The following is a 26,552-nucleotide window of genomic DNA, read 5'->3' as shown; positions in this document are numbered from 1 at the left end:
ATTTGCATTGCATTAGAAAAATATCTGAATCAGGATCACATTGATGAGTATGTGGGATCCTTAATAAAGATGCTCTTTTTGGCTTTCTACATCAATGCACTCATAGGTTCCTGGCACTCAGCCTAGTCTCAAACTAACACAACAAACAGTCTGGCAATAAATAGGCCATGGAACATATATTATCCTAGATTTATCTCAATTCCTTTTGAAGTCAGTCATTTTGGAGAATGCTTTCAAAGTAACAGGTTCTCAATAAGTTTGCTGAATGAATAAAGGAATTGGCAAAGTTCACCCAGAAACAAGAGCCCAATAGCCTGTCTAAGCAGATAAGCAGTCAAAGTACTCTACCAGTACACATCAGCAGCTGTTTCAAAATTTATGGTATCAGAAAATTGCCTGTGACAGTGAAAGGTTAAGGTACATGCCCAAGGTGCCACAGCAAGTATTTGTCAGAAGAGAAACTGGAACCCAGTTTCAGACTGCAACCAGCTTCATAGAGCCACTGCATTTTCCTATCTCACCACAAGGTGGATTTTAACTCTGTATGTTCAACCAGCAATCTGAGTAGTCTATATGGGAGAATGTTACATGGATTATAGGATCATAGATCTGATAACCTGAAAGGACCTGAAAGAGGCCTCAGAGTCCATTTGACCTAGCAGAAGGATGGGGAACTTATGGCCTCAAGGCCACATGAGGCCCTCTAGGTCCTCAAGTGCAGCCCTTTAACTGAATCCAAACTTCACAGAACAAATCCCCTTAATAAAAGGATTTGTTCTGTAAAACTTGGACTCAGTCAAAAGGCCCCAGGTTCCCCACCCCTGGTCTAGCCCATTTACTTAAGAGATGAGACTGAGGCCCAGGAAGTTAAATGATTTGTCCAAGGTAACACAGATTACCTAAATGTCAGAGGCAGGAAAATAAATAAAACACTGGACCACCAAATCAGTATGTCTGGGGACATAATAAAGTCAAGCCAGAATTTACTCCTTGTTGGAGAAAAAATAAACTTTCTCAAATTCCCGCTAATGCTCCATCTTTTGGGGGTAATACGTTATGAGCAAAAGGTAAGTCTGGAATAGAAATGCAGTTATTATTTGTTGTCTAGCGAGAAAAATTATTATTTCTTTCATATAAATAACCAATTAATCTGGGTGGGGGAAATCCAATTCTTTTTCCCTATTATTTCCTCATTCAGAAATTAGATCCCTGTAGGTTATTCAGCCAGTCTTTGTGAAAGACATTGCTGATAGATGAGATTGCCCAAATCCTCTGGGTACATGCTTCTTACCCCACCCGACTAGAATACCTCACAGGGAAAATCTAATCTAGGTGGAATTCTTATCCTATCATCTTTCATTGTTTACTGACTGGGTAGAGGATAGACCCTGGAAGGGTGCCCCTGATGGCAGTGATATATTTTTTTTTTAATTAGGCAGTTTGGGTTAAGTGAGTTGTCCAGGGTCACACAGCTAGTAAGTGGCAAGTGTTTGGTCTGAGGCCGGATTTGAACTCAGGTCCTCCTGATTTCAGGGCCAGCGCTCTATCCACTGCTACCTAGCTGCTCCGAGGACATGATATTTTCCAGATTGCTCCAAGGAAAGATGTGTCAGGGGCCAGACAACTGCACAGGGCCTTTGAGATCCTGGATGAAATGTGTTGATTGAATGGATATTGGAAAGGAGTTCTACATTGCAGGGAAACTTAATGTTTGTTAATATTGTTGTCCATTGTTGTACACCTTTGGCTTTCATTTTCTGTATCTGTACACTATATTCTCTCCATTATCTTGATGTTGTTTGGTTTTCCCCTTTGAATTAGTCCCTAATTTTGGTCATTCTTACTATGGCTTGTACTGTGCTTGGTTGATGGTTCTGATCTCACTTTGTAATTGGAGTTGTTCCTGGTAGTATCCACAGTCCTGTTTAACCCAGTGTGCTCTATGTGGTCATCAGTGTATTCAGGGATCGACTTTGACCAATAAGGAGAAAGGTAAGGACTGTTAAGGGGTCCCTTGAACTTGTCTTTTTGAGTTGCTGTATTATCCAGAAACACTGGACCCAGAGTATGCAAAAGGCCCTGAATGTGTCAAAGACTAAGCTGTTCCCTCCCTCTGCCCCGTCCCAGATGACATAATTTGTTGTTTGCATCCCAAATTAGATTCCTTGTGTGTCTTTGGGAGTCAAGACAGGTGCCAGTCAGTTTGCACTAAAGTGGGAAACTGCTTGTGCAGCTGAGACCCTTGTAGATAAGCAGACCATCCTATCTAAAGCACAGGGGTGGGAAACCTGTAGCCTTAAGGCCACAAGTGGCCTTCTAGGTCTTTAAGTGTGGCCTTTTGACGAAATCCAAATTTTACAGAACAAATCCTTTTATTTTTATTAATATATTTTTGTTCATCTTTTATATTTTTATTTTATTTTTTAAATGACCATATTTAAAATATCAAAGAATAAAATAAATTTCAATGAAATAATCCTCCCAGATTGACTAGCACAATTAGAACATTAGTAAGCCATAAGAACTAAATTGAAGGCTGCTATGTTCATTATTTAGCTCTAACTTCCCCCACCTATCTGGCGCCACTACTGCGTGAAGTTGGTTGGTAAGAGTTTATGAGGATTGAGTACCCTAGTCTGTTATCAGCTTTTGACAATGGTGTGCTGTGTTTCTGTTCGAAATAGAATTTGTGAATAGTTGCTCAGCTCAACAGTATTTTTTAATTCTGTCTAACAGCTCATCATGTCAAAGAAGACTATGAGAACTCTGAAAGAAGAAAACAGATTTTTTAATGAGGATTGGGATTTTTTTTGCTAAAGATGATTAGCATGTTTGTGATATTGCAATATCAACATTAAAGAAATTCAATGCTCATCAGCATTATAATACTTATAAGGACCACAAATATTTTAAATTAGAGGGAGAGGGATAAAAGGTTATGTTGCAGAAATTAAAAGATGAAAAGCAAAAGCAAAGATAATTCTTTCAAGCAGCAATAAGACCTGGAAATAATGCCACTGAAGCAACTTGTAAGATAGCTTATATACTCAGGAAAAACAAGAAGCCATTCAATGATGTAGAAATTGTGAAAGAATGCATTGTTGAAGTCGTAGGATGCTTAGACCTCAATAACGTTTCAAAGTACAAACTGCGGCCTCTTTCAAGGAGAACCATAAGATTTTTACAGGAATGTTGCACTTCTATGTGATATGTCAAATCAAAACCACTTGAATATTTCTTTGCAAGGTAAAACTAAGTCTGTATATATATGTGGCAAAAAATCCAAGCATTTCAAAAAAAGCTATCTTTTTTTGGGGGGGGTGAGGCAGTTGGGGTAAAGTGACTTGCCCCAGGGTCACATAGCTAGTAAGTGTCAAGTGTCTTGTCTGAAACCTAATTTGAACTCAGGTCCTTCTGACTCCAGGCCTAGAGCTCTATCCACTGAGTCACCTACCTGCCCCAAAGCTATCTTTTTTCAAAACACTTCTTCAAAAGGAAATTTCAGATGAACATTTTCCCCAGTTAGCAAAGGTCACTGAGGAGCAGGATGATACATGCAAGTGATGTGAAGAATAGGCAACTATTATAGACTTATTAATTGAAGAATACAATGAAAAGTTCACTGACTTTGAGAATCATGACATCACACTCAAATGAGCATTCCAGCCTCACCTAGCTGATATCACCAAGGCACCTTAAGAACCACATGCCCTAAAAATGCTTTCTTGCCTTTCAACCACTTATTGCTATGAATCCACATTCTCCTACCTAACCCAAATCAAGATGCCCTTAAGGTCACAAATGACTGATACCCATCTAGAGGATCAACTGAAACCGTGGACATCCATGCTGCAATCAAATATTCAAATGCTTTCCAACAAAAAGCAGACACAATAAAGTCATTAAAAGGTTAGTTAATTTTAAAATTAACAAATAGTTTTCATTTTTTGAAATTTTTGAAGTACACAGTAGATTTTTATAAAAGAATGTACATTCTTAAGTATATCTAAGTGAAGTTTCTTGAATGAAGCCTTATTTGATTATAGCTAAATATTAATTCAACCTTCCAACATGAAAAGGTTCCCCAGCCCTGGTTTAGCAGTTTCCGAGGGAAAAGAACGCAACTTTTGCCATGCCATTGCAATCCCTTTCAGGAAGGGTTCTGTGCTTTTCCCACCTTTACTGCACCTGTTTTTTCCCATGCCACACCCCTTCAGGTAGTGATTTCTGGTATCTCCTTTTTCCTTTGTCCTGCTGTTATAAAAATGCAAACTTCTATATGGATTGTGAACTCTTTGGGTTCCATATGTATGTTCATTTCTTTTGTAATAAACCTAGTTTTCATGTAAGTTTCATGAAATTGTGATTGCCTGTTGACAATACTTTTCTATAGATTGCTCCCGACAGTAGTCTGGCTTGAAATGAGTCTCTTTTTGTCCAGAAGTGATGTGATCAGAGTCATGTACCCAGCCCCTCATTAGAACAGGCCCACCTCTCATTATAATGTTCATTCTCATTAATTGTTAACCAATCAGAGTTGATTCCTACCTGTCGGAAACACCCACTCTTCCAAGGACACATAAGCATTGAGAGGCCTCCATGAGTCATCTTTGGTTTACAAGAGAAAGCAAATGAAAGTCCTTTTATTAATTATTCTTTAGCCATAATTAATAAAGTGATTAATTACCCAGAAATTATGTCTTTCAGACTTTTCATATGTCACACCAGTAAGAGGCAATGGTGCATAGTGAGTAGAGATCTGGCCTTGGAATTAGGAAGACTAGAGTTCAAGTATTAAGGAGAAAAGGTGATCTACAGTGTCAAAGGCTACAAGGACATTAAGGAGAATGAGGATCAAAAAAAGGCCATCGGTTTTGGCGACTAAGTGATGATTAGTCACTTTGGAAAGAGCAGTTTTGGTAGGAGGATGAGGTCAGAAGCTTTATCGTAAATTAAGAAGTGAGTGAGAGGAGAGAATGTGGAGGCACCGAGTAAGCAGATGTTTAACCAAAATAGCCAGAAGAGATATAGGATGATAGTTAATGGGGATGGAAGGACCAAGTGAAGGTTTTTTCAGGATGATGAAGGCATGGATAGTTAGTAGGTAGTAGAGAACGAGCCAGTAGACAAGGAGAGATTGAAAATAAGTAATAGTAGGGATGACAGAGGGGGCAATTTATTGGAGAAGATGGAATATAATAGGATTGTTTGAGCAAGTAGAGAGGTTAGCCTTGGTAAGAAGTAAGGCCACCTTATCCTGTAAGACAGGAGTGAAGGAGATGGTAGCTGATAGTGAAGGAGACAAGAGACAGTGGCAGCTACGCGAGTGATATGAGATGAGAAAGGGAGAAGAGGGAATTCATGGTGGATGGCCTTGATTTTTTTTTTCCTGTAAAATGTGAGGCAATGTTTTTAGTTGAGAGTATGGGGTAAGAGGGATCTATCAGGGGTTTGAGGAGGGCTGAAAAGGGTTGGAAGAGCAACCATGGAAAGTGAGATAGTGAGTTGATGAGGGAGGTAGCTTAGGTTTGCCTAGTAGGAGTGAAGGCCTAATTGAGATTGGTAATTTAAATCTTATTCCTGACTCTCTTGAGGAAGTCAGCTAAAATCCCATTTTCTGCAAGAAGTCTTTTCTGATCCTCCTTAATGTTAGTGCCCTCCCTCTAAGATTTAGCTCAAATTTATCCCAAATATATCTTGTGTATGCATTGTTTGCATGTTGTCTCCCTTATAAGGTTGTGAGCTCCTTGAGAATAAGAATTATTTTGTCTTTATATTTTAGGCACAGTCAATAGTCAATAAACATTTATTAAGTGCCTACTATGTAACAGGTACAGTGCTGAAAACAGTAGGTGCTTAATAAATGCTTGTTGACTTGATTATTCAATGAACTCCAATGTCACTCCATTACATTGAGGATCAAAAAAAACTCTATTTGGCAATTAAAGCTCTTTACAAAGTGTGCATTCCTAACTTTCCAATTGTTGTTGTTGTTTTTTAAACACATTGCTTGTGAAAATAAGTTCAATATGAATGTATATATACCACCCATATCAGATAGCATGCTGTCTTGGGGTGGAGGGGGGAGAGATGTGGAGAAAATTTGGAACTCAAAATCTCATGGAAGACAAGGTTGAAAACTAAAAACAAACAAATAAATAAAGAAACCACATTACTCTTCTGTATAAACTCTGTGGTCCAAACATATGGGAGTACTTGCTATTCCTCACATAGGATGCTCTATCTCTCTTGTCCCACCTCCAGGCTTTTGCAATGGCAGTCCCCCATTTCTAGAATGCTCTGCCTACTAACTTCTGACTGAGAATTCTTGGCTTTCTTTAAGATAATCTAATTTTGTCTTCTCCCTTAGGCTATCTTACAGGAAGTTAAGGGGCACAATGGATGGAGTGGCAGGCCTGGAATCAGGAAGACTCATCTTTGTGAGTTCAAATCTGACCTCAGATACTTAAGAACTGTGTGACCCTGGGCAAGTCACTTAACCCTTCACTGCTTCAGTTCCTCATCAGTAAAATGAGGTGGAGAAGAAAATGGCAAACCACTCCAGTATCATTGCCAAAAAAACCCCAATAAAAAAACGCAAATGGAGTCATGAAGAAAAGGCCATCTTTGATCTCATCTATATGTTGTCTTTCCCATTAGAATGTAAATCCCCTGAGGAAAGTGCTTGTTTGTTTATTTTGTATACCTAGTGCTCAGCACAAAGTCTGGCACATATAATTAAGTTCCCAACAAGAGTTTGTAGATTGATAAACCTTTAACACCAATACACTCCCTATGGTACCTTATGAGAATGAAAGGACATTATTATCTCTGAAGAACTAAAGAATAAAAAGTAATGCAAAGACTAGGTAGGTATAAGTAAGCTTTGTCTTTTGGTAGTAGTGATTCCCATAAAAGAAATGATGAAAAGACATTTTAAAGGATATTTATGACTAGAAACAGGTAAGCTGGTCATATAGAGTGAGAAACAATAGATAGCATCATTGGTACATTTGTACCCTAAAAACTGCAGACAGCTCCTCATCTTTCTTTTCTTCCCCTTTCACCAGAATATAGGAATTTCTCCCCTAGTATGCTGGATGCTGATAGATGTGCTTTCCTCTTAATCTTGTCCAGAACTAAGATCTTCTTCTTGCAAACAGAAGATAGAATACTTCCTCTGAAAAAATATTTTAAAATGTTCCAAGATAGAGAACTAGATGTCATGATTAGTTTTCTATGTCCTGCTAACTGGGCTAAACTGTAGTTTCATTTTTTTGGTGGGGGCAGGATAGAGGTACTTGGGTAGATCAGTAATTTCTTCATTTTTTGGTTCTCCCACCAGTGATGTATATTAAAACCCTTCCATGCCTCATCCTATACAATTGCTGCTCATGTTTCTTACAAACTGTGTACAGAATCAATTCAACATCCAAGTTAAATATCAGCCCTCTTTAAAAAAGGAAATCTTAGAGTACAAATGCATAGTAGACAAGTGAAACTAATTCTCACATTATCTATGTCTGAAAATCTATGTCTCTGCACCTTGAGGTACATAAAATGCTTCATCATCCATACCCTGGAATTGTGATTATATAGAATGCCTATATCCATTCAAACACATCCCCTCCTCCCAACTAGCCTATTTCTGTTTAGGGTATGGCAGCCTTCCTAGCCACCCATACTCAAAATCTGAGTCATTCTTACTTCTTCCTCTCCTTTACCCCCAAACCCCATCCAATCAGTTGTCAAGTTTTGTAGTTTTGTTTGCACAATCCCATTAGATTGTGGAGGGACAGACTTTCTATGTATCCCTAGCCCCTAACTCAGTGCCTGGCACATAGCAGACACTTAATAAATGCTTATTGACTGCCTATTAACCTATTACCTCTAGAATAAAACACAGATTACTCACCTTAGCATTTAAAGCCCTCCACAACTGTGCTCCTATATACCTTTTTTGAAATAGTATTTTATTTTTTCCCAATTACATGTAAAGACAATTTTTAACATTCTTTTCTTTTTTCTTTTTCTTTTTTTTGGTGAGGCAATGTGGTTAAGCGACTTGCCCAAGGTCACACAGCTAGTAAGTGTCAAGTGTCTGAAGTCAGATTTGAACTCAGGTCCTCCTGACTTCAAGGTCAGGGCTTTATCCACTGTTCCACCGAGCTGCCCCTAACATTCATTTTTTAAAAAATATTTGCTTCCAAATTAATCTTTCCCTTTCTTTCCTCCTTCCTCCCTAAAAATGGTAATCAATTTAATATACTGTATTTCACCACATAATTGTCACCATTGCATAATCATCCTACTCTGGTTTTTTTTTCCAGTCCAAAAATTGGTTTATAACCTTTCATCACATAGTAGTCCCACAGTATAATTCTGTTCATCAGGCCACTTAAAAGGTAAATAGAGCAGCAATGTATTCACCAGTGGCATATGTATACACATTTATCACTCATATACTGTGGGCTGCTAGCTTAGAATTCTCAGCCCATGTGCATTGTCAGTGTTCTATTTTATGTATATTCACAAGTATTCCATGCATTCTAATCTTGCACCAAAGACAGTTTAGTAACAAATTATTTTTAAGTAATACTGGCACATTTTAAAGCTTTACATAATGGTCACACCCCACTTTTTGGGTAAAAATTTGCATAAAGTATGAGACAATTATGTGGTGAGATATGATAGTTTATATCCCATATACCTTTCTAGATACTTCATATCACTCCTCTTCACAACCATGTTCCAAACTGGTCTACAAGAGATTTCCAGAACTCACTTTACCATCTAACATCTCTGCCTTAGGTTGTTTCCTTGTGCCTAGAACGCAAACTCTCTTTACCTTTACCTCTTAGAATTTCTATTTTCATTTTAGAGCTCAACTTAGGTTCCATCTCCAATTGGAAATCTTTCCTGTACCCCCTATTGTTAGTGCTGCCTCCCTCCTGATATTTCTTTGTATTTACTTAAAAAAAAAAACAAAAAAAAACCTTATCTCTCTAGTAGAATGTAACTCCTGGAGAACAGGGCTTTTTTGCTTATTCTTTGTGTCCAGAGGGCAGTGTATTGCACGTGGTAGACTTAATGAATTCAACTCTTGTTGAATCAAAATGGATTGTTTTTAGACAGTAAATCTACAAAGATTTTCTAATACTAAGCAACAGAATTTAATTTTACATCTTTTTTTTAAAATGTATGTTACTGCTCTTTTTATGGTGGCAAAGAATTGGAAACTGAGAGGATGCTTATCAGTTGAGGAATGGCTAAACAAGTTAGGACACATGTATGTGATGAAATGCTATTGTGCTATAATAAATGATGAAGAGGATGGTTTCAGAAAAACCTGGGAAGACTTTTATGAACTGATGCAAAGTGAAGTAAGAAGAATCAGGAGAACAATCTATACATTAACAGCAAAATTGGAAAGATAATCAATTTTTAAAGATGTACTAACTCTGATCAACACAATGGCCAATCACAATTCCTTTTGGTTGGGATTTCTTTTTTCTTTTTGATGAGGCAATCAGGGTTAAGTCACTTGCCCAGGGTCACACAGCTAGTAAGTGTCAAGTGTCTGAGGTCAGATTTGAACTCAGGTCCTCCTAACTCCAAGGCCCGAGCTCTATCCACTGAGCCACCTAGCTGCCCCACCAATCACAATTCCTGGAAATTCATGATGAAACATATTATTCACATCCAGATAGGGAACTGATGAATTCAAAGTGTAGAATGAAGCACATCTTCTGTTTCTTTCTTTTTTGGGACATGACTAATGTGGAAATTTCTTTTGCATGATTCTCTCTCCATATATATATATACACACACACACACATATATATATGTGATGGATGTTGCTTTTCTTGCCTTCTCAATGGGTGAAGGAGGAGGAAGAATGTAGACAATTCAAAACTGAAAATAAAATAAAATTGAATTAAAGATGAAGTCCATAATAAAAACTAAATAAAATAAAATGTATGTGCTATAAACAGAATTTGGGGGGGTGGTAATTTTATTGTAAAATATTTAATGACAGAGGTCAAGGGTATTTCCAACCTAGGGAACTAATGATGGGCCATTATTTTAATTAAGTTTGGATTCAATCAGTAAATTAACATAGCTCTCAAATTATAATATAACATTCCAGAAATTCTTGGTATAGTAGATTTCTTGCCATTTTCTCACTAATCTGTAAATTTGCCACAATATTTTAAAATCTTTGCCTTTTCTTATATCCAACGTTATGAAATAGAGCAATTGTAGAAGCTAAATTAACTCTAAAAGGATTAATTGGCTAAAATAATTTTTATGGAATGTCCACAAGTGGGCTAGGAATTATATAGAAATAGAAACACACTTAAAAGAAACAATAACAATATGCTATTATTTGAAGGAAGAAATTAGAGATTAGCCTCAAAAACTAGTAGGAAAATGCCAATAGAAATGTAGATTTTTCACTTAATGCAATATACCTTCAGTGATTTAGTTTGCCTATTCTTGGTGCATCAGTTGGTGATAACCAATGTAAGAGGGAAATTAAATTAATTTTCTGAGAAGTATGCATAATCCTCTTTGAGTGCCAGCCAGCTCTGTATTTGCTAATACAGGGAGATAAATGCTGCTCTCTTATGCACCTGAAACAAATAAAGGGATGCAGTAAAATTTATGGAACCGATAAATGGCTTTAAAGATATCAAATTATAGTGAATTTTTTTTTTTGCTAAAAATTTAGAGTTTGGGAACAAATTAGTTTTATATTGCATTCACAAAATTTCATAACTTTTTGTCCAAGGATGCATATTTTATCACAAATCTGCTTTAAGTGAAAAAAATCAATATTAAGTTTCCTCAAATCTATCAGAAGAATTCATCTTCACACACAATATGTATTAAGTTTTCTTTAAAAGTTTCCTGTTACTGCAACATAACATTGTGATAAGCTGAATCAGTAAATGATTTTGTCGCAGAGTATTTTACAGTGTTTGGCCATATGTTGCAAACTAACAGGATGCTTTTAAATAATCTCCATTATTGCATTAATATTATTCTGCCTTACTGCAGTCTACTGCGGTATCAGGAAACCTTCAGGAGTACCAGATCATATGCTACAGTTCTACTTGATAGCATCAGTCAGTTGCTAGATATACTGGTAATGCCTGTGATACTATAAAATTCTACTTTTCTTATTACATAGCCTTTCCCGGTGTTCATTCACAGCAGACACAGGACATCTTCAATTCTAAAACAATAAAATGAAGCACCAATGCAGATCAGTACTCTGTATATAACTTGGAGTCCTAGAGTCAACATACATTTAGAGAATTCTCTGGGGACTCTGAAATGTTAGGTGACTTACCCATAATCAACTCAGCTTATGGGCTGAAGTAGGACTTTACCGTCAAATCTTGCCGTCAAATCTCATTCTCTATCCACTAAGCTATGTGGCTGCTCTTCATTTGCCTCTACTGTAGAGTTATTTACTAAAACCCGTTTATTGCCAGTGTGAACTCAAACAAGTCACTTAACCTCTTCTTGACTTCAATTTCCTCTTCTGTCAATTGAGAAGGTTGGCTTAGATGACCTCCAAAGTCCCTTCCAGCTCTAAATCTACGCTCTATGAACAATATATTAAAGTCATTTCTACAATTCAATGCTTTTGGCTGTGTAAGTATACCCAAAAAAGTATTAACCATACTTTTTTGGGGGGGGGGCATTGCCGAATTGCTGTATCACAAAAGTTAAACAAATTTTCAAAGTGTCTTGGTATTTTATTTGATTCTAAATTTAAATCATGTGCAAACTTGCTTTCGGGAATGTTACTTTCCAAAAGAAACAATTTCCTATAAAAAAATCTGTGAAATATTCTCAATTTAATACTTGTGCAACCTAGGGCAAGTTATTTAAACCCCCATGGGTCTGTATTTCCTTATCAAAGAGATATTTGAACTAGAATGATCTCTAAGGTCCCTTCCACCTCTAAATCAAAGATTCCATATGGCAGCAAGTGTGGTTAAAAAAAAATTGTTATGCCTGTCATTAGCATTGCCCTTACGGATAAAATATTTAAACTAGAATTGTCTAGCAGCTTTCTAGTTACTAAATTCTGAGCTATCCTTTTGGGATGACAGCTCATGAGGAGGTTCACTCATGCGGTAGTTATTGCTGCAGCAAGCGGTAGTTTACTGCAGGAGAGTAATGTATCTCCTTGCTGTGGATACAATGCAACAAACAGCCCCTGAGCTTTGCTAATGCCTAAAGAGCCTTAGATGTCATAATGTAATAAATCATAGCTTCCATAGTTTATTCACCAAGCGTTTCACAACTGCAACAACATAAAAATCCATCTACTATAAAGTGTCATAGCATTCGTGGTGACGTGTGGGTCTACATTGGAGCAATCTACAATGGCTTCCTAGTCTTCCCCAGGTCTTTATAAAAAGGAGAATCAACCCTCACCCTTCCAATCTCCCCCAGTAAGTTAAAAAAAAAAATCAATTTTCCAAGTTAATCCCTAAATCCCTTGAGGCATCAGGTCAAAGAGTCTGAAATAGCTGTTTCCATCAGATTCACTAAATGAGACGTAATTTAGTACCCATAACACTAGACTAACCACTCTTCTTTTTTTTTCTGCACCCACCCTCCCCCATTCCCCCCAGCCCGAAGAATTCACGCTGAATTCGAGGGAAGAGGGGATGATGCAGTTCACACCTCCTGTCCATCAACAGAAGCTTAGCCAGTCAGAGAGGGCGCTGTAGATTAAGGGGTTGCAGAGGGGATAGTTTCCTCCCCTACCCCCACCCAACCCAGCTTTGGAAGCCCCAGGACTTTCTCGGTTTTCCACGCATGTGACCACTTGTTTCTCCTTCCCTACCTCTATCTCATCCCTAACTTCAGTAGCTCCAGGTGCAGTGTTCTAGGACCTACTGGAAACTAGGCAAATTCTTCATCGTCTTACTTGTCTCCCACGCCCCCTCCTTCCCCTCTCCCCTACGCCTAGCTCCCCCGCAGCTTTGGACAGTCAGACGAGCTGGGGAGCCACAGACTATCCAAACCCAGAGGAAAATCATCAGTGTGGATAGTCAGCTTTCCCTCCACCCCCCCACTCCTTACCCCCTCCCTGCCACTGCCTCATCCGCTTCACCAGGGCCGGATCCTTCCTGCCCGAGGGGCTTGCAGCAAAGCCCAAGCCCTCCGGCCGCTGGCAGCCCCAGCGGGGCTCCCGAAAGCCTTTCGCAGTCTTCCGCTGTTCAGGACTCAGTGTACCTCACTTGAAGCAGCCATGTTCGCTCTCCCCCTATGCAGCATCCCCAACCTGTGATGTCATCAGCCAGCAAGCCAAGTCAAAACCACCCCCCTCTTTTTCCTCCTCCTCTCCTCCCCCTCCCGGGGAGCCGCCGGTAGCAGTCAACTTGGGGATGCGCTCGCGCGCCCCACCCCCACGGCTCCTTTCACGCCAGCCCCTTCTCCAGTCCCGGGGTCAGCATTTAAATTGGGCGCTGCTGGGATGCTGGAGCTGGAGGCGTCTACCGGGCAATGCGGCGGGCTCGACCGGAGCAGGGGCTCCCCTCTCTCGGTTTCCATGCAGCGCTGCCGCTGGGGGCTGAGCCGCACCAACGCGGGAGGCTGGGGGAGGGGAAGGGTGAGGGCAAGGAGGGAGGTAGGAAAAAAAAATCCCCGGCTGCCGGGTCGCTTCCCTGTCGCCGTCTGCTGAGTCATGCATTGAGCTCCCCCCCAGCATTCAATCATCAGCTCAGATCTGCTCGGTGTCTGCAGCCATTGGGGAGCCTCCTCGCGGGATCAGCAGCCCCGAGAATGACGCCGCCGCCGCCGCCGCCGCCGCTCTAGAGCCAACACACATTCTGCCATCCATCCATCCATCCTGCGTCGCTCGTGTCTGCGTGTGCGTGTCCCCAGGTGCTTGTGCATGTGTCTCCATGTCCTTCCAGCCTAGCCTGAGCTTCCCCCACGTCTCACCATGATTGCCGCAGCCTTCTTGGTGCTGCTGAGACCTTACAGCATTCAATGTGCCCTCTTCCTCTTGCTGCTCCTGCTGGGGACCATCGCCACCATCCTCTTCTTCTGCTGCTGGCACCGCAGGCTGCAGAAGGGGAGACATCCCATGAAATCTGTTTTTTCGGGTCGTTCCAGGAGCCGAGGTAAGAGATGCACAGGCTACGTTTCCCTGGACAGGAGAGATGTTTGGAGCCTATAGAGGAAGGGATGCAAAAGCGCTCTCTCTTCTTCTCCACTGTCTCCCACCCCCAGTTACCCACTCCCTACCTGACTCCGGATTATTTACCCCCATCTTAGATGATCTAGACATTGCAGGGAGGGAGGGGAAGGAGGAGTGAGAGATCCACAATTTAGCCTCAGTTTGCTAAAAACCTGAAGGGATTCCAAGCAGAGTCCAGGACTGCGGCAGCCTGGTCCCCACCCATCCTTCTTCCCAGGAGCTCAGCCAGGGGGTAGGAAGAAAGTCAGGGATGCGAGAGCTGGGGTTCCCCATAACTCCCCGATAACTTTGGCGGGACCTTCCCGCAGATAGAGCACGGAAGGAGTGATGGCCTGATGTTCTCTCACAGTCTCCCCAACTAGATAAGACGCTGGGTGTTTAGGGGGGTGGGGTGGGGATTACCTGACCTGGACCGAGGTCACCTAGTACAAGTTATTAATTAGTGATCAGTGGGTGCTGAAATCAGGGTCCGATGCAGTTCTTGCTTTTCTGTTTTCTCTCCAGATGCGGTCGTGAGATCTCACCACTTGCGTTCAGAGGTAATTTATTTAGCCCGCACTCTCAAGGTCAGAAGAAGTTCTATTTCCTGAGTACCAATATTCATTGTGTTCATGTTATGAAATCACTAGGTCACTGAGTTTCTAGCATGTCGGTCCAAGTTAGATTGGTATTGAAGTAAATCTTTCCAGACGATTTACCAAATAGCACTGCTCAACTAGCTCAAGCAGGCTCAGCAAGCAAATTTAAGAGACTGTTTATGTATTTATGTATTTATTTATTTAAGAGGGGCTAGTTAAAAAGAAAGAAAGAAAGAAATATCACAGAACCAGAGAACAGCTAGCTGTAGAGTAGATGTGAGTTTATTTTTTAGTCTACAAGGTATAATTTACTGGTAGATGCTTCCTATATGTGGGTAGCTCACTATTGTTGCCAAGTTGTTCACTTGGATAAGAGACACAGAAAGGCCACTTTAAAGCACTGAATTAGGAGAGAGATTGGATACATCTGCCTTTCATTTTCAGCACTGGCAAATTTATTTTCATAGAATTATAGATCTAGAACTGGAAGGAAGCTCAGAATCCATCACCAACTCTCCTCATTAGCAGATAAGAAAAGACTTGGTTCTTTGAAGAAGATGTTATATTTAGGAGTTTTTGATAATACTTGCAGAATGATGATAGCTCTGATTGGGTTGAGGAATGAGAGTGATTAAATTCCTCTCCTGTTCTCCTAACATTTGGAACCATACCGTTTACACTCTGGTTACAGGTGATGTAGTAACAGTGCTTAAGTGGAGCTTTTTTATTCAGCTATAAAAATAAATGATGCTTTTCTTCAAGTGGCACAACAGTTTTATATTGACATTTTAGCCTAGCACCACTAGAAGTTCACCATTGTCACTCTAAGTCCATTGAGACCTTAAGCCTTCAGATGAGATGGTTATTTTCTTCTTAATAGGGTGTTCACATCGCCAGTCTTGAAGCTTGGTGGTACTGATAGTCAATATTTGTGCAACTGAGAAAAGACATCACACAGTTGTAGGAAAGAATTGTTGTCTTTTTATTTAAAGTGAAAGCACACAACAGACTTTAGTTAAATAAAGAACTGCATTTTTGCTATCTGTCCTATATGCAAATTCATTTTGCCTGAAAAATATATTTCATCAAATTCTTGGTTAATAGAAATTCCATTTTTGGACCCTACATTATATTCTGACCTTTGTTGCTTATAATTGTGTTATGTAATAATAACACTTTGGTATAATATAACTAGTGATATCTCTATAAATAGAAAGGGGAGGATTATTATCTCTTCAATTTGGGATGATGGGGGACAATGGTCCACCAGCCCAGTAGTATGAAATGTTTTGAAGCATGTACAAAAATAAATGTTTTATTTCTGAAAAATTTTAAAGTCATTAGTCTACTGAATTGCAATGCCTAGTAAAGAACTAGTATATAACTTGAACAATGTTACAAAAAACACATTATTAATTTCGTTCCATAGTAATACAAAATAATGGGCTTTATTTTTCTTTCCTTCTCAATGATTGGGGAAGGCAGAGCAAGAGAATTTGTAACTGAAAATAAAATGAAATTGAATTTTAAGGGAACCCCAAAGTAATACAAAATATATTTGATGGTCTCAATATAGCAGTCTCTTGGATGTGATAGGGTAAATATGAAAATGCTGCAAAATCTGGAGTTGGCTGAGTTTTTTTGTCCAAGAAATAAACCACTCATCATGAAGAAATGAATGCTACCATTAAAAGTGTTTTTAGTATGATGATTTCTACTGATGATTAGTCATTTAGTCTAAAAATACACATGATCTTATGGAAGACAGGTCTGTGGTAAGTACAGTCATTGGATGGTTTATCCCTTGGTAAACATAGTTTGCTCTGAGATGTTTAAGTATAGTGACTTTATCCATTGACTCATTCATTGAGACCTAGATCCAATTTACATGTGAGTATGCATTTGGTAATTTGAAAAGTCCCCCTGTGGATATTGCTTGTCAGATTTGCTTGTTAGTTAGTTGCTCATACAATCAGTTGCTTGTAATCAGGTCATATGCCTGCAGAAATTCGATTTTGTATTGACAAGGGTGATGTAGGTTTGCAGATAAGACTGCAGGAGGAAGTTTGTTCAGTGCTTGCCTTTGCTGAGAGCTAACGTTCCTCTTCTTTCCCAATATCTAGAAGCTTAGTTTTAAAACTACATGTGTATGTGTATATGTATATTCATACACATATATGTATGAACACATATAATATAATAAAACACTTACATATAAATTACATATATGTACATATATACATGTGATTTAAAAAAAAACCCCTATCTTTTGTTTTCATATCACCTTCATTTCCCAAAATGTCCTTTCCTCTTTACCCAGTCAGTCATCCCTTGTAATAAGGAAAAGGGAAAAAAGAGAGAGAGAAGAAAAAAGAAACACTTAAGCAAAATTAATTAACCTATCAGTCAAATGTGATAATGTATGTAATGTTCCACTCCCATAGTGTCCCATCAAGAGGAACTGGAGGTACATTTCTTCTTTGGGGGTCAAGCTTCATCATTTTAATGACAGTGTTCATGTTGGAATTTTTTCTTTTCTATTTACATTGCTGTAGTCATTGTGGATAGTTTTTCCCCCTGGATCTGCTTACTTCACTCTGCATCAATTCATCTAAGTCTTCCCATACTTATCTGAATTCTTCCCCTTCATCATTTCTTATGGTACAGTAATAATCCATTGCATTTGCTTACATGCCACAGATTGTTTAGCCACTCTCTCTTCTATAGCCCTAATCCATGCAATTAAACAACAACAACCACAAACTTCAACTCAGTGAGTATTAGGGCAACTAGGTAGTGTAATGGAGCACTGGGCTTAGAATCAGGAAGACATCTTCCTGAGTTCAAATCCAACCTCAGACATTTTTTAGCTGTGTGACCGTGGGCAAGTTATTTAACCCTGTTTGCCTCAGTTGCTCATCTGTAAAATCAGTTACAGAAGAAAATGGCAAACCACTCCAGTATATTTGCCAAGAAAACCCCCAATTGGGGTCATGAAGAGTCAGAGACTGAACAACAACAACAAATTTCTATAGCTTGAATCCATGCAATTAAACAAAGATGAAGTTCAACTCAATAAGTACTGCAAAATGGACAATATTGGATGATTTATGTCTCTTGGACATTTGTAGGAACTTGTTGGTATGAAATGAATATGATTCTTTTTTATACTTAGTTGCTACATGACCTCACAGTCTAATATGATACTTTCAAAAAATGAGTTAGTTCATTTCATGTAGAAATAAATTAAAATGTTATCTCTTGTAGATTTTTTTTAGATAAAAATTCCACTAAATTCACAAGTAGCCAAACATTTAAACAATTGGAATTGGAACAGAAACAGGTAAAAAAAGTTGGCAGCCGTTTAAAAGCTATCAAATATCCAAGAAAGTATTCTGATTTTCTGATAGTTTACAAGCACCCTGAGCTAGGACTTCTGATATCGTATTTCCTTATTTCATGCTAAGTAATTAAATACTTGACTTTTACCATTTCTATCTTGGTCAGAAGAGGGAGATGAATTTAGAATCTACTGGTTCACTTTGCATTATGGAAAAACTTTAAAGAGATGGTCTACAAACTTTTTTTTTGTTATGCCCCCTCATTAAGAATTTTTTAGCATGATGCATCTATTTTGTGTATATTTATTTTCATGTTGCATACATGCCCTATGCTACTAATAATATATTATGGATATTATGAAACATACACTAAAAAATTAAAAGAGCACAAAATGATTTTAATGTTTTAAAAATTCTTTTAATGGCACAAAATCCTTTTTTCTTAAACTAGTAATTAGTAATATTGATTAATAACACATTAATTAGTAATAACCATATTCTGTATGAACAATGTGATTTGGTATGCTGCATTATTTTAGACAATCTTGGCATTATATTGTGAAATGCCCATTCAAGATCCAAAGATCTGGTTCAAAGTTCAGTTTATTTAGTTACTTGGTGTTAATGACTGTCGTAGTTGGAGAAAAAAAAGAACCTCACAAAGATGGGTAGATCCAAACTGAAGAAGTGTATCCACCATTTACTAAATTTGATTAAATGATCACATCCGTTCTTCAATCTTATCTGGCAATTACATGTATAAAGGAATTTTTGAAAAAAAATTTTTGAATTTACTTCACTCTGCATCAATTCATCTAAGTCTTCCCATGCTTATCTGAATTCTTCCCCTTCATCATTTCTTATGGTACTTTAGTTTTGCTGATTAGTTTTGCCTTCGCTGTTGTCAGTCAATGGTTCTTGTAAACTAGTTGGAAGATGTTGCCTTTTTATATTTTTAGCAAATGGATTCAAAACCCACTGACTCTCTTAATTTGGAAAAATTTTAAATAGGTTAAAATTCTGTTAATGTATTTTTGAAGTATATAGATAGGAGTTTTTATAGGTGGCATGTCTAATTTTCATATGTAAAAGCTAGGATTTTTAAAAGTCTTGCTGATTGATGGCTTCATGCTATCACTAACACAGTATCTCAAGACTTAAGAGATTGAGATTAATCATTCATAGGAATTGATGTAAATGTTTCAAATAAGATAATTTGATAATTGATCATTTTGATTTTTTCTTACTTCTTGTGAGATGAGATTAGATCATCATTGTCTATGCCTTGTAATTTAATTGATGAAGAGCTCATACTAGGATTAGAAATGTCAGTTCTGTCATTTTCTAGTTTGAGTTCTAGTTATTAATTTTATCATTAAGATATCTGTAGAAATATGTCGATTTTGTGTTTGTTTAGCTAAAACTAGATGACATAGTTGGGAAATCCACTTAATCAGGTACACATAAGCTGCAATATAATGCAATATTCTAATGTCAAATGAATGAGTGTCGGTGCCCTGTCAAACCTTTCAAGTTATAGAACTCCTAGGGTACTAATGTGTGACTATGTGAATGACCATCTGACATCCAGAGTAAAGGTGCCAGTGTCAATATATTAAATGTTAGTAAATCCTTTGTTATTCTTATATGAAAAATACACCTAAACAGAAGTTTTAATATTTTCTTCTTACATCTCAACTAATCATCATCCCATTTCCTGGTACATAGACACCTCACTTTTCTTTTTCTTTTTTAAAAAAATTATTTATTTAATATTTTCTTCCTCTCCCAATTACACATGAAAACAATTTTTACCATTAGTTTTTTAAAAAAATTTTGAGTTCCAAATTCTCTGCCTCATTTACCTTGAGAAGGCAAGCAATTTCATAAAGGTTATACATGTGCAGTTGTGCGAAGTATTTCCATGTTAGTTGTGTTATAAAAGAAAACACAGACAAAAAAAAAAACACCCAAGAAAAATAAAGTAAAAAGAATAAAGAAAATAAAAAGAAAGGTATACTTTGTTCAGCATTCAGACTTTTTCTCTGGAAATGGGAAACATTTTTCATCATAGTCCTTTGGAATTGTCTCGGATCATCGTATTGCTGAGAATAATTCATTCACAGTTGATCATTATACAGAATTGCTATTACTGTGTACAATATTCTCCTGGTTCTACTCGTTTCACTTTGCATCAGTTCGTGTAAATCTTCTCAGGTTTTTCTGAGAGCATCTTGCTTATCATTTCTTATAGCACAATAGTATTACATCATATTCATATACCATAACTTGTTCAGCCATTCCCCAATTGATGGGCATCCCCTCAATTTCCAATTCTTTGTTACTCCAAAAAGAATCGCTATAAATATTTGTATACATATAGATGATTTTCCTTTTTATTTCTGGGACACAAAATCTACTAATGGTATTGTTGGGTCAAAGGGTATGCATGATTTTACATCCTTTTGGCATAGTTCCAAATTGTTCGACAGTGTGGTTGACTCAGTATACGACTCTACTAATAGTGCATTAGTGTCTCAATTAATTACACTTTTCTTAAGGCAAGTGTTTGAATGGATAAGGAGAAGGACTGTAAGCACTTTGCCCCTTTGCCTAGCAACGAATAGTCTGCCCTGTTTGTGGCCTACTCTGCCTAGTTTACTTGGAATGATCCCTATCTGGCAGGAGATCAAAATGGGTTCCTAAGGGAATTTCAATTTTGACAGAAATACTTCAGGGAAGTATAGAGCCATGCCACTCAGAACCAGTTTACTTCAAGAAAGTCCTACTACAGTGAAAAACTAAATATGGAGGCCCAGAATCATTTTGCTGACCAAGTAGGTATATGATCATAGTACCTCAACTTGATTTCCTTGTTTGTAAAATGAAAAAAATAATAATAAATTATTATTATAATATAAATAAATATAATAAAATAAAATAAATTAGGACTTCTGATACCTTATTTCCTTGTTCCAAGCTAAGTAATCAAATAATTCACTTTTACTATTTCTATCTTAGTCAAAAGAGGGAGATGAGTTTAGAATCTGCCAGTTCACTTTGCAGTATGAAAGACCTTTAGAGAGATGGTCTACAAAGACTTTTTATCACACACTTTTATTAATAAATTTTTTCATCTGATGCATCTGTTATGCGTACAGTTATTTTAATGTTATATATATGACTTACTCTTATACTGTGTATGCTATAAAACATACATTAAAAAGAAATTAAAAGATAAAGATGATTCAAATATTTTTAAATTATGTAATGATACAAAAATCCTTTTCTCAAATGAATGTTAATTAATTATATGCATAGTTTAAATTATATTTAAAATAATCAATATTCTGAAATAATAATCCTTCTAATTTTAATAATAATCCAAGAAGACAAGAAAGTATTAGCTCATCCAACAAATCCTGAATAGTGTATCTTTATCTTGTTGATCCAGTATGTCATAGGTTATTAGGTTTTTTTTGTATGTATATAAGAATTCATTTTGCAGTAGCTACTTTTTTTCTTTATAAACAGTTACTGAAGAAATGTCTCTGTTGATCTAGGGCAAGAGTTCTTAACTTCTTCATTTCATGGATCACTTTGGCAATCTGGTGAAGCCCATGGGCTCCTCTTCAGAATATTATTTTTGAAAGTATATGGAATACAAAGGAAAACAATTATACTGAAATAAAGATTTTTTTTCTTTTCCAAGTTCATAGACCCCCTGAAATCTATGCATGGACCCTTTGTATACCCCAATTTAAGAAACCCTGATCTAACACAAAATTTCTAGTTAAAAATCTTATCTTGGGAGTCCTAGAAGGCAGATCAGTATTCCTAAATTTATAATGCGGTTTACATTGTGACTTTATATAAATTAAATGATTTCCTCTTGTAAAAATCAGTCTGGTGACACAATCTTGACTTTATGGAAGTTTCAAGAAACAACTTAAAGGGACTTAGCTAATTGCCCTATGATTAGATGGTAGGTAATATTTTCTAGAGATCTATAATAGAATGACAATTATAAAGTCCATTGAGAATTTACTAAATGAATATTGTTAAATGATCCCTATTCCCTAGCCCAAGAGTAAATAAAGGAAATTTTGTTTGGTTTCTAGTGTCTTAAATTTATGAAGATTTTACTAAGTTTCCTTAATTTCCCAACCAAGAAATGAAAATAGTTAATTTGGGCTGCTGAGGCCAAGCAATTCCTCTAGAGTCACAGGATAAATAAGGGGTAGAGATCTATGAAAAGTTATCAGCCAAATTTTCAGGCTGCTGTCTGTATCTTGTAGTCTCTTTTTTTTTAGTTCACAGCTATGGTAGTGATAGCACAGCACTATTTCTACAATACTCAAATTAGAGGAAAATGAAGAAATTGAATGATTTCTTTTGAATAGCCATTTATCATAATGACATCAGATCCTGTCTTCAGATAAGTACCAGTACTACTCAACTGGATCTCTAAGTCACCTCCAGATAAAGGATGTCTCAAATGTATGGTCCTGTTGTGTTCCCTAGGTTATTCTTAACCAAACACTAGGAGGAAAGCCTGCAAGATAATCACAACTCCCCAGTGCTACCATATGATTTGCCCAGTTTTGTGATCTATGTATACTTTAGTCCAGTGCTTCTTAAAATTTCTGTGTTTTGTTTTTTTTTTTGCTTACGCACACTATTTTTGTCATGAGGAATTGAAGCACAATGAACATTTAAGTTGGCTGCACTACAGTAGGCCAATCCATGTGATTATAAGTGTAAACTTCATACAGTTTGTGGCACACCTTCCCAGTAAACCTTGGAGCACATTTATTTCATGGTATACACTTTGAGAAATTACTGCTCTAGTGGATTAGAAAAAATAGTATTTGTGCCATGATTGTCTATAGCCATTAAAATTAGTTTAGCTGTACATGTGACTTTTTTGATGACATTATGATCTCAATATTACAGTTTTTTGTATTTTATTTTTCCAGTTACATATGAAGATAGTTTTCAACATTGATTTTTAATATGATTTTTGAGTTCCAAATTTTTCTTCCTCCTTCCCTCCTCTCCCCCTTTCCCAAGACAGCAAGCAATCTGATATAGGCTACACATGTGCAATCATGTTAAACATATTTCCACATTAGTCATGTTGTGAAAGAAGAATCAGAACAAAAAGAAAAAAATCAGGAGAAAAAAAAAACAAAAAAATGAGAACAGTGTGCTTTGATCTGCATTCAGACTCCATAATTCTTTCTCTGGATGTGGACTGCATTTTCCATCATGAGTCTTTTGGAATTCGATCATTGTATTGCTGAGAAGAACTAAATCTATCATAGCTGGTCTTTGCACAATCAACATTAAATTTCTTTATGATATTGCTTACGCTGTGACCTTGTAGAAATATTGTAATACCAACCTTACCCTAAGCTAGCATTTTTGTCAACAAAAAATTTAGTGTCTACTTTGTTCAGGTCAGTATTTCCGACACTAAGGATACAAAATGACTTAAGATAGTCCCTATCTTCAAAGTTGAGATTGTAGGCTCCTTGAGGGCAGGGATTATCTTTCTTCTTTTTTTTTTTGTATCCCTAGTGTTTAGCACAATGCCTGGCATATAGTAGGAACTTACTATAACTAACATTATATCAATACCACTCAGAACTCCAGTTTCTGATGTTTTATCATTGTTTCCCTCTTTGAAATATTAATGTATTTGTAATCTCATTCATGTGAGCTTTCCCTTCATTTACAGATAACATCCCGTTCATGACTTTTCATCTTCTACAATTTTTGTCCATTTTTTTCATAGATCATAGACTTCTACAATTTTAGTGTTGGAAGGAATCCCAGTGATCATCCAGTCTAAACCATAGAAGCAATTCCTGTAACAACATTCTTCACAAGTGATCATAGAGTGTTTGCTTAAAGACCTCCAGGGAGGGGGAACTCATTACTTCCCAAGGCAACCCATTCCATTTTTAGATAGCTCTGTTTTATTAATGCTTGGGCTGTCTACCTTGCTGCTCTAGTAAGCTAAGTAGGGAAGTGCAAAAGTATCAAACATGTGCCCCATAACACTCCTGAGTGCCGCCTAAACTAGATTAAAATGTAATTGGAAACACAATAAATAAAAATACAGTGAAACAGATAATATTAATATGTCTGTTTTTTTTAAAGTCAGTACCTGGCTGGCAGGGATACTTAGGTGCCATTAGTGGCCCCTCTTTTTATTTGAGTTTGATACCATTGATATAGTGGATAGAGGTCTGGACAGGGACTCAGGAAGAGTGTGTTTAAATCCTGCCTCAGACACATACTGGTTGTATGACCCTGGGCAAGTCACTTAAGCACTTTCAGTCTCAATTTTCTTACCTATAAAATGAGGATAAGAATAGCAACTTCTTCACAGGTATATTGTAGGGATAGAATGAGATACAATATGTAAAATCTTTTGCAAACCATAAAGCACTAAATAAATGCTATTACTGCTATTATGATTACTTTGCCACAATTGAGTTGTTCTTTTCCATTGTTAATTAAAAATGTGATGTAGGTATCAGTGTTTATGATGCATGATTGCACTTGCATCTCTGTGCATCAAATCAAATGGCATCATATTTGTAAATGTGTTTAGCATAGCATCTGGTACATAGTAGGTGCTTAATAAATGCTTGTTCCCCATTCCCTTTCCCCCTATATACAGTAATTAGGCTCATAAATTTAATTAGGGAATTGATCTTAGTGATCATCTAGTCTATCCTCTTCATTTGATAGATGAGGAAACTGAGGCACAGTGGGGGTTAAGTGAATTGTCCAAGATCAAATGGTAGTAAGTGGTAGATATGAGTTTGGAATCTTCAAAGCTGGGACTCTTTCACCCAAACTAAGCTTTTTTTCTAGTTTATTGCAACAAAGTAATGCTACCATATAATTACCATTAACTCCCTAACTCCATGGCAATGAAGAAAACAAGTAGATTGCTGAGCACAAAAAAATTTTTTCCCCAAGAAAATATCTCAGTTGATTCACAAATATAAACCAACACAAGCATAATATTGCCTGATGTTATTCTGAGGTTAAACCAAGACTTTGATTCAGACATCTATCTCATCTATAAGGCTTGAGAATAATGGTCAAATATCCCTCCAAGATGGAGCAGCTAAATGCTGCAATAGATAGAGTGTCAGACCTGGAGTCAGGAAGATTCATCTTCCTGAGTTCAAATCCAGCCTCAGACATGTACTAGCTGTGTGACCCTGGGCAAGTCCCATAACCCTATTTCCTTCAGTTTCCTCATCTGTAAAATGAGCTGGAGAAGGAAATGGTAAACTACTTCAGAATCTTTGCCAAGAAAATCCCAAATAGGGTCACAAAGAGTTGAACACGATTGAAACGACTGAACAACAATTCCTTTAAGATTTGAATTACATATTGAGTACAACTCAGATCCAATAAACAATTATTTCCTACAGTTAACTTAAATTCATCATGTCCAAAATAGATCTGGAATTGATCTGTATATTGAGTACCCCAAAATAGAGTTCATTATCTTTTCCCATGACTGCCCCTTCTTTCTAACTTACCTACTCCTATTGAGGGAATCATCTTTCCGAGTCACCCAAGTTTGCAACCTTGGAGTCTTTCTGGACCGTGGACTGAGTGTAAGGCTTGAAGTCAGGAAGTCTTGAATTCAAATCTACCCTCAGACACTTATTGGCTGTGTGATCCTGGGAAAGTCACTTAATCTCTGGTTCCCTGAGCTGTAGAAAGGGGATAATAATAGCACCTACCTCAAGGGGTTGTCGTGAAGATAAGATGAATTGATGTTTGTAAAAGCGTTTTTCACAGTGCCTAGAACACAATAGGCACTCTATAAATGCTTCTTCTCTCCCTTGTCCCCTATATCCAATCAATTTCCAAGTCTTGTTGTTTCGAATTCCACAATATCTGTCAAATGGGTCCATTCATACAACTATCACCCTAGTTTAGGCCCTCAACATTTCTTATCTGGACTATAGGAATAACCTCCTAATTGGGGGTGGGGTTGGAGGGCAGCTAAGTAGTGCAGTGGATAGAGCACTGGGCTTGGAATCAGGAAGACTCATCTTCTTGAGTTCAAATCCAGCCTCAAACGCTTAATAACTGTGTGACTCCAGGTAAGTCACAACTGTGTTTGCCTCAGTTTCCTCATCTGTAAAATGAGCTGGAGAAGGAAATGGCAAACCACTCCAGTATATTTACCAAGAAAACCCCAAATGGGGTCACCAAGAGTTGGACATAACTGAAATGACTGAACGACAAATTCCTAATTGGAGGTGTCTCTGCCTTCTATCACCCTCTTCCAGTTTACCATCCACACAGTTGCCAAATCGATATTCCTAAATCAGTGGTTACTCCCACATTCAA

The sequence above is a fragment of the Vombatus ursinus genome, unplaced genomic scaffold (genome assembly GCF_900497805.2).
Source record: "Vombatus ursinus unplaced genomic scaffold, bare-nosed wombat genome assembly UNPS02009835.1, whole genome shotgun sequence".
In the NCBI taxonomy this organism is placed as follows: Eukaryota; Metazoa; Chordata; class Mammalia; order Diprotodontia; family Vombatidae; genus Vombatus; species Vombatus ursinus.
Note: the sequence above shows the minus strand (reverse complement) of the source record.